Here is a 15,550-nt window from a genome sequence, read left to right as displayed (position 1 = left end):
ACACATTTTTGGTTCCTACATAATTCCATATGTGTTATTTTATAGTTTTGATGTCTTCAATTATTCTACAATGTAGAAAATGGTAACAATCAAGAAAAACCTTGGAATGAGTAGGTGTGTTTTAAAATTGACTGGTACTGTATATGTGTACAATTAATGTGTACAATATGTATACAATGCATACAATTAGATTATAGTTTACATTTACATTTAAGTCATTTAGCAGAGTTCATTACAAATTGTGCAAACACCTATGACAACCAGTGGAACAGCCACTTGCATCTAAATCTTGTTGGGGGAGAAGGGGGGTGAGAAGGATTACCAGACTTACCCTATCCTAGGTATTCCTTGAAGAGGTGGGGTTTCAGGTGTCTCCGGAAGGTGGTGATTGACTCCGCTGTCCTGGCATCGTGAGGGAGTTTGTTCCAAAGAGCAGCGAACAGTTTTGACTGGGCTGAAACTGTACTTCCTCAGTGGTAGGGAGGCGAGCAGGCCAGAGGTGGATGAACGCAGTGCCCTTGTTTGGGTGTATTGAAGGGCCTGGAGGTACTGGGTGCCGTTCCCCTCACAGCCCGCAGGCGAGCACCATGGTCTTGTAGCGGATGCGAGCTTCAACTGGAAGCCAGTGGACGGAGGAGCGGGGTGACGTGAGAGAACTTCAACACCAGACGGGCTTTCTGGATGAGTTGTAGGGGTTTAATGGCACAGGCAGGGAGCCCAGCCAACAGCGAGTCTGCAGTAGTCAAGACGGGAGATGACAAGTGCCTGGATTAGGACCTGCGCCGCTTCCTGTGTGAGTTTTCCTGCGGATGTTTTGAACCTCTGGAACGGGACAATGTTAGCGTCAGGGTAGGATACAGTTCTTAGCGCTCTAGTTCATTGTATATTGAATTCAGTAGAGCCAGATTCCTAACTATAAGGGCAAAGCATAGTAAAAATGGCAAAACTGTATACTGGGTGCTCAACTTCCTTTTTTGGCATTAACTAGGTGTCATCTCGTCTCTTAGATCCTGACACAAATTCAACACAGCACCACATTTCAAATGAGTGAGAGGTGATTCTGCTTTGAATCCTCTGTTTTCCATTTTTTTCTGGGCCAAAGCATCACTACTACAGTTTTGTCAGCAAGGCGGTATAAGCGAAGACTGTTTTTGTTTTGTTATTTTCTAGATTTGAAGGAGTTTCTGATGTCGAAAGTAGGTTGCATACTGAAGCTGCAGATACAGTGTGTGTGTGTGTGTGTGTGTGTGTGTGTGTGTGTACTGTTGACAAATGGTCTCTATCGATCCCTACTGTCTTCAGGGTTTGAACCTGGTGGTATATAAGGAATAATTGATTGAATCATATGTTATTAATCCCCACAAAGAAACGAGTTTGTCACTAAGGAAAGACATTAAATATTTAAGAAAATACTACAAAGACATACAGTATATTATCTACATAGAGAGGGTTTAAAATGGGTCAAGGTAAGAAGATTCATGCACTCAGGCGCTCTCCTTGGTTGTAAGACTGGACAGTTTAAGCATCTCCTCTTGCTCCTCCTTTTCTTCCTCTTCCCCCTTCTCCCGTGCCTCTCCCTCCACGTGGTACCCCACCATCAGCTGGTACAACGTCATCCCCACCACCGCACCAATGAAGGGGGCAAAGATGGACACAAAGAACCAGTAGGAATAAGCTCTGTGGGAGACCAAGACAGAGACAAGGTTGTATGTCTATTCAGAGTAAATAGTGAGAGCAGAGTATCTTTAATAACTTATGGTAAGATAAAACTTCCCATAAGACATGCTATATTTAAGTCATTATTAGAAAGAAAGAAAACACAGAAATCACGTGAAGACCTCGCTACCCCAGCCAGCCAGGGCAGTAAATATGCGTGGGCCCAGGTCTCTGGCAGGGTTGAAGCCCATGGACAGACCGATGACCAGCACCACGAAGATCACCGTGAAGGCCTCCAATCCCCGGTGAATAGGGTTGTTGTAGGGGTCCATGATGGCCAGGATACACATGATCAGGGCAGCCGTGCCTATCATCTGTAACACAGCCAGGCTCAGTTGTATATGGTTGTTGTGTGTTTTGTTGATTAAATGTGTTGGTTGTTGTTATATACTATGGTTTCCATACAGGATATAAGTCCATATAACTTATTGTGATTCAGAGACTGTCCTAATATGGATGCACTAATATACTATAATATTGTGAATGTACCTGGTCAAAGAATCCATTAACCAGAGTGAGATGTTTGGAGGGATAGGTAGCAAAGATCCCAGCAGTGGCATTCTCCCCCTAAACGATCAGTGTTCCTTGGCCGTAGTCCCACAATGCATCTGGAGAAACCATGGTAACATATAAGATACCACATTGTGTGTGGTACAGTACCATCTACAGTAGCTGTATAACCTTGAAACTCCCTTTAACAGTTAAAAGGGAGTTAACAGTTATTTAAGTCTAAACTTGAATGTTTTCAGTGGAACATGGCAACTAGAAAAATTGTTGTTGTTGTTGTTTGGACATTTATCATCATAAAACATTTTCAAATTCCCCTCACCAAAATACATGCCAAATATGATCCCAGATCCCAGGAAGGCCCCCAGAGTCTGGAATAAGAAAAACACAGGGAACTTCCTCAAAGGTTCTCTCCCCAATAGACAGAGAGCGAAGGTTACAGTTGGGTTCAGGTGGCCTCCTGTGACAAAAAACAATTTGGCAAATGGTGAATGGCCATTTCTCAGTTTCATTCTATTGCATTTTCTCAGAGTAAAAAACACCCAAGACCATCCCTCTTTAAACCAAGTCTCCTCCTGATTTTCTCTAAATGAGAGAAAACAACCAGAGCATATCAAGACCATAGATGATTCTCTTAAAACCTTTTCTCAGAGGGGAATAAAGGACCCGAGACTATCTACCATAATAGTAGACTCAGTAAATACCTGTTAGGATGGCAGGTCTCTGTGACACACAGTCAATTGGAGCGATGAAAAGGCCCCTGAAAATGATCCCATGAAGCTACAGTAGATTTGCCCTTTAAAAGCTTGAAGTAGAAAACCTAATGAACTGTTCAGACTGCGCATTCTCGTAGGTGTCGGTCTCCCTCCTCTCACCTTGCGTTTGCAGCTTAAATTGCGGCATGGTAGGAGGTCCCTAATTATACAAGTCTTATTTTCACAGCTGCCATCTGTATTAGAGGGCGACAGCCTCATTATAAAAGCATTGAAGACGTGGGCACAAGTGAACTGCGGAACTCTCTGTGCTGCCTGCCTTTTGATTTGCTTTTGTAGTGAATGAAGAAATAACTCAATTTGTAATTTCACACTTTCCTTTCATTCATGGACTCAATAACTTTGAAATTTGAGGGGCAAGCGAGTGTCATTCTTTGGATTTCCACTGTTTGCAGTTCTCTCTCTCTCTCTCTCTCTCTCTCTCTCTCTCTCTCTCTCTCTCTCTCTCTCTCTCTGTCTCTCTCTCTGTCTCTCTCTGTCTCTCTCTCTCTCTCTCTCTCTCTCTCTCTCTCTCTCTCTCTCTCTCTCTCTCTCTCTCTCTCTCTCTCTCAATATTGCAGTTGAAATTACTGTTAGTTTACCTTAGGTAGAATGTGTCTGTCACAATAGTTTAACTGATCACTCCCAATAGACTTGCTACTATAAGACAGTAATGTCTGGACTAATGAAAACTCTTATTTTCCGGACCTTTGAATTCAGAGGAAGTAATAGTGATAATGTGTCCCCATCACCTGAGACCTGTCCGCTGACCAGTATGACCAGTGTGGCAGCGAAGCCAAAAGGCAAAGTTGACGGTGATGAACATTCCACTCAGCTGGGCCACCGCACCACAGCCAAACATCTACAGGGAGAGGAGAGAGACATGTGAGATGAGAGAGACTCTGCATGGGTTGTAATGTGTTGTTGTCCACAGTAAAACGAGTCCTATATCGACATAACCTGAAAGACTGCTCAGCAAGGAAGAAGCCACTGCTCCAAAACCGCCATAAAAAAGACAAACATTTTGTTGATGTTTACACTGACCCCCCATGAAGGAATACACTATATATATAAGGGTCATCTTCATCATCAACAAGTTTACTATGGCATGCACATCACATTCAGATAGTTACAGACTATCTGTGTAGACATTTTCTGTGTAGATTAGTGAGAATGGAGGATGCATTGAGAATAGCCTGTTCCAGTCCAGTCTCTTTCTGCTTTAGTCAGCTTGTTGTCCGTCCCAAAAAAATGTTCAATCAACTTTTGTCTGAGTGCCTTGTGCACTCAGGATCCCAAAAATGCCTGTGGTCGAGCGTTGGTCCAGTACTTATTTCAAATGAGTTTTAAGACTTTTCCAACTTTAGGTCTGTATAGCGCTCAGATAAACAGACAGAGGGTAGAAAATAGGTCACCAAAGAAGGTAAACACCTCCAACCGTTTGACTGGAGTGCCACCCCTCTTCCTGTGCCATTAAGCTTACTACAGATCTTGCCTGAGGTGTGGCTTACAATGACCCGAGAAGCCGTGCTTGTGTCGTTTTGAATGTGCTACGGAGCCCATGGGTGGTGTGTATGTGTGTTGATATGGGTTTGCTGCGGAGCCCAGGGGCCGTGGTGGTGTGCGTTGGGGGTCGCTGGTCGGCAGATTATCTGGCACAGGCATACAGTTGAAGTCAGAGGTTTACATACACCCTAGCCAAATACAATTAAACTCAGTTTTTCACAATTCCTGAAATGTTATCCTAGTAAAAATCCCCTGTCTTAGGTCAGTTAAGATCACCACTTTATTTTAAGAATGTGAAATGTCAGAATAATAGTAGAGAGAACAATTTATTTCAGCTTTTATTTCTTTCACCACATTTCCAGTGGGTCAGAAGTTTACATACACTCAATTAGTATTTGGTAGCATTGCCTTTCAATTGTTTAACTTGGGTCAAACATTTCGGGTTGCCTTTCACAAGCTTCCCACAATAAGTTGGGTGAATGTTGGCCCATTCCTCCTGACAGAGCTGGTGTAACTGAGTCAGGTTTGTAGGCCTCCTTGCTGGCACATGCTTTTTCAGTTGCCAACAATTTTTCTATAGGGTTGAGGTCAGGGCTTTGTGATGGCCACTCCAATACCTCGACTTTGTTGTTCTTAAGCCATTTTGCCATAACCTTGGAAGTATGCTTGGGGTCATTGTCCATTTGGAAGACCCATTCATGACCAAGCTTTAACTTCCTGACTGATGTCTTGAGATGTTGCTTCAATATATCCACGTAATTTTCCATCCTCATAATGCCATCTATTTTGTGAAGTGCACCAGTCCCTCCTGCAGTAAACCACCCCCACAACATGATGCTGCCACCACCGTGCTTCACGGTTGGGATGGTGTTCTTCAGCTTGCAAGCCTCTCCATTATTCCTTCAAACATAATGATGGTCATTATGGCCAAACAGTTATTTTTTTTCATCAGACTAGAGGACAAGAAGTACGATCTTTGTCTCCATGTGCAGTTGCAAACCGAAGTCTGTCTTTTTTATGGCGGTTTTGGAGCAGTGGCTTCTTCCTTGCTGAGCAGTCTTTCAGGTTATGTCGATATAGGACTCGTTTTACTGTGGATATAGATACTTTTGTACCCGTTTCCTCCAGCATCTTCACAAGGTCTTTTGCTGTTGTTCTGGGATTGATTGGAATTTTTCGCACCAAAGTACGTTAATCTCTAGGAGACTAAGCGACGGGTTCGTGGTCCCATGGTCTTTATACTTGCGTACTACTGTATGTACAGATGAACGTGGTACCTTCAGGCGTTTGGAAATTGCTACCAAGGATGAACCAGACTTGTGGAAGTCTACAATTTTTCTTCTGAGGTCTTGGCTGATTTCTTTTGATTTTCCCATGATGTTAAGCAAAGAGACACTGAGTTTGAAGGTAGGCGTTGAAATACATCCACAGGTACACCTCCAATTTACTCAAATGATGCCAATTAGCCTATCAGAAGCTTCAAAAGCCATGACATAATTTTCTGGAATTGTCCAAGCTGGCACAGTCAACTTAGTGTATGTAAACTTCTGACTCACTGGAGTTGTGATACAGTGAATTATAAGTGAAATAATCTGTCTGTAAACAATTGTTGGAAAAATAACTTGTGTCAGGCACAAAGTAGATGTCCTAACCGACTTGCCAAAACGATAGTTTGTTGACAAGAAATGTGTGGAGTGGTTGAAAAATTAGTTTTAATGACTCCAACCTAAGTGTATGCAAACTTCCGACTTCAGCTGTATATTCAACCAAGCAGCATGGTGGATCATACATTGGTGCCGAGTTTCCATGGGAAGATATAAAGCGTTCTATATGCATTTGATCAAGAGTGTGTTGTGGTAGGTGGGTTATGGTGGCTATTGAAGCTCCGAGCTAGATATCTACCCGTGGAGCTTTCTTTAGAGCAGAGAAGACCTGCCTTCAGGCATCCACGGCCAGGGGAGTTGTGTTTGCCAGGGGGGTAAAACGCTTCACTCAGTAGTGTGTCCAAACAGCGGATCAGACATAAGTTACACCTCTCACACTGCAGGCTAGGAAAATACCAGATGGCATGACCACCCCCTCTCGTATCTTCGCTTGTTGTGCTGTGTGGTGGTTACCATTGGAAATGGTTGATACCAGGTAGCCGTTTGTGTATTCATCTCACATACTTTATTTGGATTGAGCTGAATACCAAGGAGGTTTCAGTTACCTACGCGAACGAGTTGGTTACGTGACAATTATCTTTCACCTTGGAGGGTGAAAGGGATACGATTCTATTCTATTCCGTTGCTTTGTCTCATATAGGCTAGGTTTTGAGTTCTCCCTACAGCGGTATTGCATGTGAATATTTTTGTGGATTAATTATAGATCAATTTCTATATTTTACAAAACACAGTGAATCTGTGTAAATATGGAATGTAATATCAACAAGGAAGTATTAATAATTATCTGATGACTTCACTTTCTCTCAGAATTAATTACCTGGTTATATGGAAAGCAATATTATTTAAATGTATTAATTTAAAAGTAAAGGATGTTCATTTCCAGTGTAAGTCTTCGACATGAAAAACAAAGTCAGAGGATTTAAAATACTTAATAAACAATCAATTGGGTTAATAACCTGCCCCATCTAGATTTTTGGAGGACATTCTTTTCACACCCACAAGCTGTCAATCAGCTCCTACTTGTTGGATAGCTAATGATAGTATGGCACTGTGTTTCCTATTGACAGTCACCCCCTCATAAGACTCTGAGGTCGATGTCCGGTGACATCCCATTATATTAAATAAAAACCTGTGTGTTTACACTAGAGACTTCCTGTTTTGTGTTTTTGCACGTGCTGCCTTTCAATCCACTGAATCTGCTGATGTAGACCTCCGCTTCCCAAGATGGGTGTTTGTCAGACATGAGAGGATGCCGAAAAGTTCCCTTTCGCAAAAACGTCTGCAAAGTCTTAACGTTTTGAGATAGAAGCTATTTGGATGATCCAAAGCTGAGACTCACGAACGCAGGCAGGTTAGCTGTTTTGCTCGAAGACGCCCATAAGGTTAATAAGACTTGTCTGAAGGTAACCTGGTACTGGGCGGTAAAAAAATAATAGAAGTGAATAGGGGGTAGAATGTGCCAAAACTAAAGGAGTTAAATACAGGTCTCAGAGATAGGAAAAACACTTCAAAGCATACTTCCTTCCCTTTGACAATTTCATATGTTAGCTTAGTAGATATCGCCCTCTAAAGGCTTAGACTCAAGAGAAGGCTTTTATTTACATAGGTAATGCTACTCTAGTGACATAGAACAGTCCCCACTCACCACGAGAATCAGGGTTCCCAAGCACTCTACCAGAGCCTGGCGTAGCAACATGTGGCGGATCTGAAAGGTCCTCACTAGCTTGTCCGAGGGTGCCTTCTGTTTTCCCATGAAGCAGCTGTGACAGGGTCGTCCAGTGAGAGCAGGGTCGGTGGCAGAGGCGCAGGGCTGACAAGGAATGTGTGTGAAGGAGGGCTGTGTGTCGACTCTAAGATCTCAGAAAAGGATCCCTCCCTTGTTAAAAAATAAAAAACACAGCTCTCCTGGATTTTGAACCCCTCCCTACACATCTCCACCCAGATTTCCCCCCCTTCATTATTATTGATTTCAAGTCGTCTTTTTCGACTTTTTCCACCTCTGCTTTCTTGAAAATGTCCTCCCTTGATTACTACAACTACTCCACTTGGTGTTTTGTAACTTGGTCAAACAGGCAGCCCATTTCCGTTATATTTTTCAGTAATTTCTCTTTTCACCAGTCAGATCAGCTGCAAAAGATCTGATGTGATTGATGAAAATAACAACTAGTGGAAAACATACCAGAATTGTGCTGCATGTGCAAATGTAGCCATAGTGTCGCCTGCCTGTATGCAAGAAAACTACAGCCTCTACAAAAAGGTCTGAATGTTCATGGCACAGCAGGTAGTTTCAACAGAGTAACCGGTTCAAGCTCTACTTCATATGTTCGCCTTAAATCACTGAAGTAGTTTTAAGCAGGGTACTTATCTTGTATAATTACCATACACAATAGCATTACTGATGTGGAAATTAAATCACTTAAATGACTAAAATGTTTTTAAAAAACAATAATAATACACATACACATAAATACACATACATACAGTACCAGTCAAAAGTTTGGACACCTACACATTCTAGGATTTTCTTTATTTGGGACTATTTTCTACATTTTAGAATAATAGTGAAGACATCACAACTATGAAATAACACATTTGTTGATCTCGCTCACCGAGGCCGACATGAGAAAGGTCTTTAATCAGGTCAACACCCACATTCCAGGGTGGGTTATCAGAGCACGCACAGAACAGCTGGCAGGCATATTCACAGTAACTTTCAACCTCTCCTTGTCCCAGTCTACAGTCCCCACGTTTTAAGATGACCACTATCCTTCCTGTCCCCAAGAACTCTAAGGCTTCATGCCAGAATGACTAACGCACTATAGCACTCACTTCTGGAATCATGAATGAAGTACTTTGAGAGGCTGGTTATGGCACACATTAGCTCCACCATCCCAGACACCCTAGACCTATTCCAATTTGCATACCTCCCCAAAAGATCCATGGATGACCTAGTCTTACTCTCCACACATTACTCTCCACACCCACCTAGATAAGAGGAATGTTGGAATGAGATGGTTGAAAAACACGTGTCCACATACTTTTAACCATGGTGTAGTTGAGAATGCTGGTCATTGACTACAGCTCAGCATTCAACAACATTGTCCCCTCCAAGCTCGTCACAAATCTTAGGACTCTGGGTTTGAACACTTCCATCTGTAACTGGATCCTGGACTTCCTGACGGGCCGACCCCAAGTGGTAAGGGTAAGTAACCTCCGCCAAGCTGACCCTTAACACTAGGGCCCCACAGGGGTGAGTGCTTAGTCCCCTCCTGTAGTTCACCCATGACTGTGTGGCCACGCATGACTCCAACACCATCATCAAGTTTGCTGACTTCACAACGGTGGTAGGCCTGATCACCGGTGACAATGAGTCAGCCTACAGGGAGGAGGTCAGAGATCTGGCAGTTTGGTGCCAGAGCAACAACGTCTCCCCCTCAAGGTCAGTAAGACCAATGAGATGATCGTGGACTACAGGAAACGGGGGGAGACCACGCCCCCCATCCATATTGACGGGGTTGCAGTGGAGCAGGTTGAGATGTTCAAGTTCCTCTGTGTCTTTATCACTAAAGACTTAAAATTATCCTAACACACACTCACAGTCGTGGAGAAGGCGCAACAGAGTTTGGCATGGGCCCTCAACCTCAAAAGCTTATACATTACACATTACAGCCTGGTATGGCAATAGTACCGGTATAGAACACATGGCGTTACAGAGGTTGTTGCAGGCAGACCAGGAGATCTACTGTATATCAGGTAGTGTGGAAGGAAGGCCCATAAAATTGTTAACCAATAAAAGAGTCTAACCGGGGTATCTTGAAGTATCAAAAAAATAGCTTGGTATGTCATGCTGGTATAAAGGATTTGGAGAATCCAAGAATACACAATAGGGGTTTTTAATACACCCAAAAGGGTAAACCTCGTTGAACGCACGATACCCGTAATACACAATATATAAAGCAGGCAGCATAACAGCTACACCAACGCATAGGTACTCACACCACCAACGGACATGGGAACAATTACCGACAGGACAACGGTGAACAAAGGGCACAATTATACCATTTCTAATCAATGGGACCAGGTGTGCGTGATGACAGTTCCGGACAGATCAGTGATAGTACCCCCCCCCCCCCATCACAGGAACGCAGTGCGGGTCGATCAGGACCCTGATGCAGCTGCTGAGGTTGCATCGTCTTTGGACAGGCCAGCTGCCGAAGGAGCAGCGGCGCCGGATGGACCAGTTGCAGCGGCGTCGGATGGACCAGTTGCAGTGGCGTCGGATGGACCAGTTGCAGTGGCGTCGGATGGACCAGTTGCAGCGGCGTCGGATGGACCAGTTGCAGCGGCGTCGGATGGACCAGTTGCAGTGGCGTCGGATGGACCAGTTGCAGCGGCGTCGGATGGACCAGTTGCAGCGGCGTCGGATGGACCAGTTGCAGCGGCGTCGGATGGACCAGTTGCAGCGGCGTCGGATGGACCAGTTGCAGTGGCGTCGGATGGACCAGTTGCAGTGGCGTCGGATGGACCAGTTGCAGCGGCGTCGGATGGACCAGTTGCAGTGGCGTGCCAGTTGCAGTGGCGTCGGATGGACCAGTTGCAGTGGCGTCGGATGGACCAGTTGCAGCGGCGTCGGATGGACCAGTTGCAGCGGCGTCGGATGGACCAGTTGCAGTGGCGTCGGATGGACCAGTTGCAGTGGCGTCGGATGGACCAGTTGCAGCGGCGTCGGATGGACCAGTTGCAGTGGCGTCGGATGGACCAGTTGCAGTGGCGTCGGATGGACCAGTTGCAGCGGCGTCGGATGGACCAGTTGCAGTGGCGTCGGATGGACCAGTTGCAGCGGCGTCGGATGGACCAGTTGCAGCGGCGTCGGATTGTGGCGACGTCGGACGGCCCAGTTGCAGCTGCCGAAGTAGCGGCGGTGTCGGACGGGCCATTCCTGCAGTCTCCCTTAATGATCGGTTATTCTGTCACGCTGGTATAAAGGATTTGGAGACAGGCGCAAGAATAAACAATAAGGGTTTTTAATACACCCAAAACAAACACGTATACAAAACACTGGGCTGTACCCAAACAAAAGAGTGAGGGTAAACCTCGTTGAATGACACAGGACAATACCTGTAATACACATGATATATAGCACACAGCCAAACAGCTGCACCAACACATAGGTACTCACACGACCAACGCCCAATTTTTCAGTTTTTGATTTGTTAAAATAGTTTTAAATGTCGTTCCACTTCATGATTGTGTCCCACTTGTTGTTGATTCTTCACAAAAAATACAGTTTTATATCTTTATGTTTGAAGCCTGAAATGTGGCAAAAGGTCTCAAAGTTCAAGGGGGCCGAATACTTTCGCAAGGCATTGTACATTGTGTGCAAAAGGCATGAGGAGGTAGGCAAATAATTACAATTTTGCAGATTAACACTGGAGTGATAAATGATCAGATGGTCATGTACAGGTAGAGATATTGGTGTGCAAAAGAGCAGAAAAGTAAATAAATAAAAACAGTATGGGGATGAGGTAGGTAAAAATGGGTGGGCTATTTACCGATAGACTATGTACAGCTGCAGCGATCGGTTAGCTGCTCAGATAGCAGATGTTTGAAGTTGGTGAGGGAGATAAAAGTCTCCAACTTCAGCGATTTTTGTAATTCGTTCCACTCACAGGCAGCAGAGAACTGGAACGAAAGGCGGCCAAATGAGGTGTTGGCTTTAGGGATGATCAGTGAGATACACCTGCTGGAGCACGTGCTATGGATGGGTGTTGCCATCGTGACCAGTGAACTGAGATAAGGCGGAGCTTTACCTAGCATGGACTTGTAGATGACCTGGAGCCAGTGGGTCTGGCGACGAATATGTAGCGAGGGCCAGCCGACTAGAGCATACAAGTCGCAGTGGTGGGTGGTATAAGGTGCTTTAGTGACAAAACGGATGGCACTGTGATAAACTGCATCCAGTTTGCTGAGTAGAGTGTTGGAAGCAATTTTGTAGATGACATCGCCAAAGTCGAGGATCGGTAGGATAGTCAGTTTTACTAGGGTAAGTTTGGCGGCGTGAGTGAAGGAGGCTTTGTTGCGGAATAGAGCCTACTCCATGTTTCACTGTAGGTATGGTGTTCTTTTCTTTGAAAGCGTCATTTTTTTCGTCTGTGAACATAGAGCTGATGTGACTTGCCAAAAAGCTCCAGTTTTGACTCATCTGGCCAAATGACATTCTCCCAGAAGGATTGTGGCTTGTCAATATGCATTTGAGCAAAGTCCTGTTTAAAAAAAAATGTTTTTCTTTCAAAATTGGAGTCCTCTTGGGTCTTCTTCCATGGAGCCCACTTTGCTGAAAAAGTGACAGATGGTGCAATTAAATCAAATCAAATGTTATGTTGCGACTAGCAAACCCGTATCCGGGAGCGTAATCATAGCCTCAAACGCATTAGCATAACGCAACTTTTCCTATTCATGAAAATCGCAAATGAAATTAAATAAATATATTCAAACACAGGGCGGGGTCGAGACCCAGCTTCACTGCGTCGGCCAAAGTGAAGGAGAGCCCACAGGTTTTGGTAGCGGGCCATGTCAGTGGCACTGTATTGTCCTCAAATAAGTTGTTTAGTCTGTCTGGGAGCAAGACATCCTGGTCCGCGACGGGGCTGGTTTTCCTTTTATAGTCCATCATTGACTGTAGACCCTGCCACATACCTCTCATGTCTGCGCCGTTGATGCTAAGCTTGTTTGATTGCCTTGCGGAGGGAATAGATACACTGTTTGTATTCAGTCATGTTTCCGGTCACCTTGCCCTGATTAATAGCAGTGGTTTGCGCTTTCAGTTTTGCGCAAATGCTGCCATCCATCCAAGGTTTCTGGTTTGGGAATGTTTTAATAGACGCTGTGGGTACGACATCGCCGATGCACTTGCTAATAAACCCGCTCACCGAATCAGCGTATTCATCAATGTTGTTGTTCGCCGCAATGTGGAACATATCCCAGTCCACGTGATTGAAGCAATCTTGAGCGTGGAATCAGATTGGTCAGACCAGCGTTGAACAGCCCTGAGCGCAGGAGCTATAGGCTGGAAGCAACAAAATGGAGTCGTGGTCAGCTTTTCCAAAAGGATGGTGGGGGAGGGCCTTATATGCCTCGTGGAAGTTAGAATAACAATGATCTAGGGTTCTGCCAGCCCTGGTTGCACAATCGATATGCTGATAGAGTTTAGGGAGCCTTGTTTCCCGATTTGCCTGGTTAAAATCCCCAGCTACAATAAATGCAGCCTCATGATATGTGGTTTCCAGTTTACATAGAATCAAATGAAGTTTGTTCAGGGCCATCAATGTGTCTGCTTGGGTGGGATATATGCGGCTGTGATTATAATCGAAGAGAATTCTTTAGGTAGATAATGCGGTCGGCATTTGATTGTGAGGAATTCTAAATCAGGTGAACAGAAGGACTTGAGTTCCTGTATCACATCACGTCTCGTTAATCATAAGGCATACACCCCCGCCCTTCTTCTTACCAGAAAGATGCTTGTTTCTGTTGCTGCGATGCGTGAAGAAACCAGCTGGCTGATGTACCTTCACCTTGGAGTTCAGCTTGTGTCTCTTCGGCAGTTATCCTTGGTTCATTTTCTACCATTCGCCCTATCCTTCTGTTCAATCTGGGGTTAATTTTCCTGCTGCACCCAGGGAAGTTGGCTACAGTTCCATGAACCTTAAACTTCTAAATGATATTTGCAACTGCTTGGAGATTGTCTTGTAGCCTTTACCACGCTTATCTATTATTTCTTTCTGATCTCCTCAGACAAATCTCTCCTTTGCTTTCTCTGGTCCATGTTCAGTGTGGTGCACACAATGATACCAAACAGCACAGTGACTACTTTTCTCCATTTAAATAGGCTGAATGACTGATTACAAGATTGGAGGCGTGTGATACTAATTAAAGAAACAAATTAGTTTGAAATATCACTATAATTCCATTATTTATAATCTTTTCTAAGGAGTACCAACAAATGTGTCCAGGCCATTTTAGAATATATTTGTATAATAAGCAATAATGAATCTCTTTTCACAGCTTCTTTGCTTTATTCTATGACATACCAAAGGCATGCAAGTATACATGATAAAATATATTTAAATGTCATCATTTTTCAGGAGGAATTAAGCTTTATTTCAATGAGCTCTAAGGGTACCAACACATTTGCGCATGTGTGTATTCTTCTCTGATGGCTTACTGGCATATAAGGTTTGACATTAGCCCACAGCTCAAGTAGACAATTGTAGGCCTAGGTTTAAGATGATCATTGTCACTCTTATTGTGTATGCTTGTGCCGTGTTTGCATCAGCTACCGCTTAGCAGTATCAGTAGTGACATAAGGCTAGTTACATATTACTGTTGGTTAAACGTAGCCACTGTTGGTTGCTGTTTTGGGGGTTCAGTAGTATATTATATGTAGTTTTATACTATGAAATGGTATGCCATGGTTGAGCTCTGCTGCAGCAGTTTAATGTCGGCTCAATTCTCCATGTGGGGCGGCAGGTTGGCCTAGTGGTTAGAGCGTTGGACTAGTAACCGGAAGGTTGCAAGTTTAAACCCCCGAGCTGACAAGGTACAAATTTGTCATTCTGCCCCTGAACAGGCAGTTAACCCACTGTTCCTAGGCTGTCATTGAAAATAAGAATTTGTTCTTAACTGACTTGCCTAGTTAAATAAAAGTAAAAAAACTAAATGATGTTTTCTGTTTATATAACCATGTATGCTTTTCTATTCCAAATCTTAGTCAGGCAAATACAACCTCCCTTTGTCAATGGTCCAATAGCATGGTTTCAGTTCAGGACCCTTCGGCGTGTAGCCTGCCCAGGAATACATCTGACTACTATTCTTCATGGGCTACGGTGCAGCGACCAACATGCATATAAAAAAAGTATCTTTCCTCTCTCAGTACCACAAGTTTCATGTTAACAGAATGGTGTTGCGTTTATACAGACGCTTTTCCAGAGGATTTTAGGGGTTCTTCATTTTAAATACACTAAATGTTTAATCCCTTTAATCTTTGCATGATCTCTTAAATTCTGATAATTTCATGGACACTCACATGTTATTCATATTCTCATACACTCCAAAAATGTAAGACTAGCATGGGAACATTGGTTTAGTCACCGAACACAGGCGGCACCTGGCGAACCTCTTTTTGACATTAATGCTGGCAACAATGACAAGACACTGAAACTCATCATGGCTCCGGCTGCTTTGCCATCGCTGCGGGCTAGCTCTGAACTATAGCCATCTCACCTCAGCAAGACTGCTGCTATGGCTTCTCAATCGGTCCCAGCTTCACCCTCAAGATCATATGGGCCGATGATCCTCTGCTGCTTACAAACATTACATTTGATTAAATGTTCTGAGATTGCGGAAGCC

The 15,550-nt window shown here is 44.0% G+C and overlaps 1 pseudogene; it reads right to left on the bottom strand.

The window, feature by feature from the left end:
- Positions 1–882: 882 nt before the first annotated feature.
- Positions 883–7,898, bottom strand: LOC118376639 (aquaporin-3-like; annotated as a pseudogene).
- Between the last annotated feature and the right edge of the window lie 7,652 nt (positions 7,899–15,550).

Source organism: Oncorhynchus keta, chromosome 6 (assembly GCF_023373465.1).
Source record: "Oncorhynchus keta strain PuntledgeMale-10-30-2019 chromosome 6, Oket_V2, whole genome shotgun sequence".
Classification (NCBI taxonomy): domain Eukaryota; kingdom Metazoa; phylum Chordata; class Actinopteri; order Salmoniformes; family Salmonidae; genus Oncorhynchus; species Oncorhynchus keta.
Note: the sequence above shows the minus strand (reverse complement) of the source record. Positions and strands in the feature narration are given on the sequence as shown.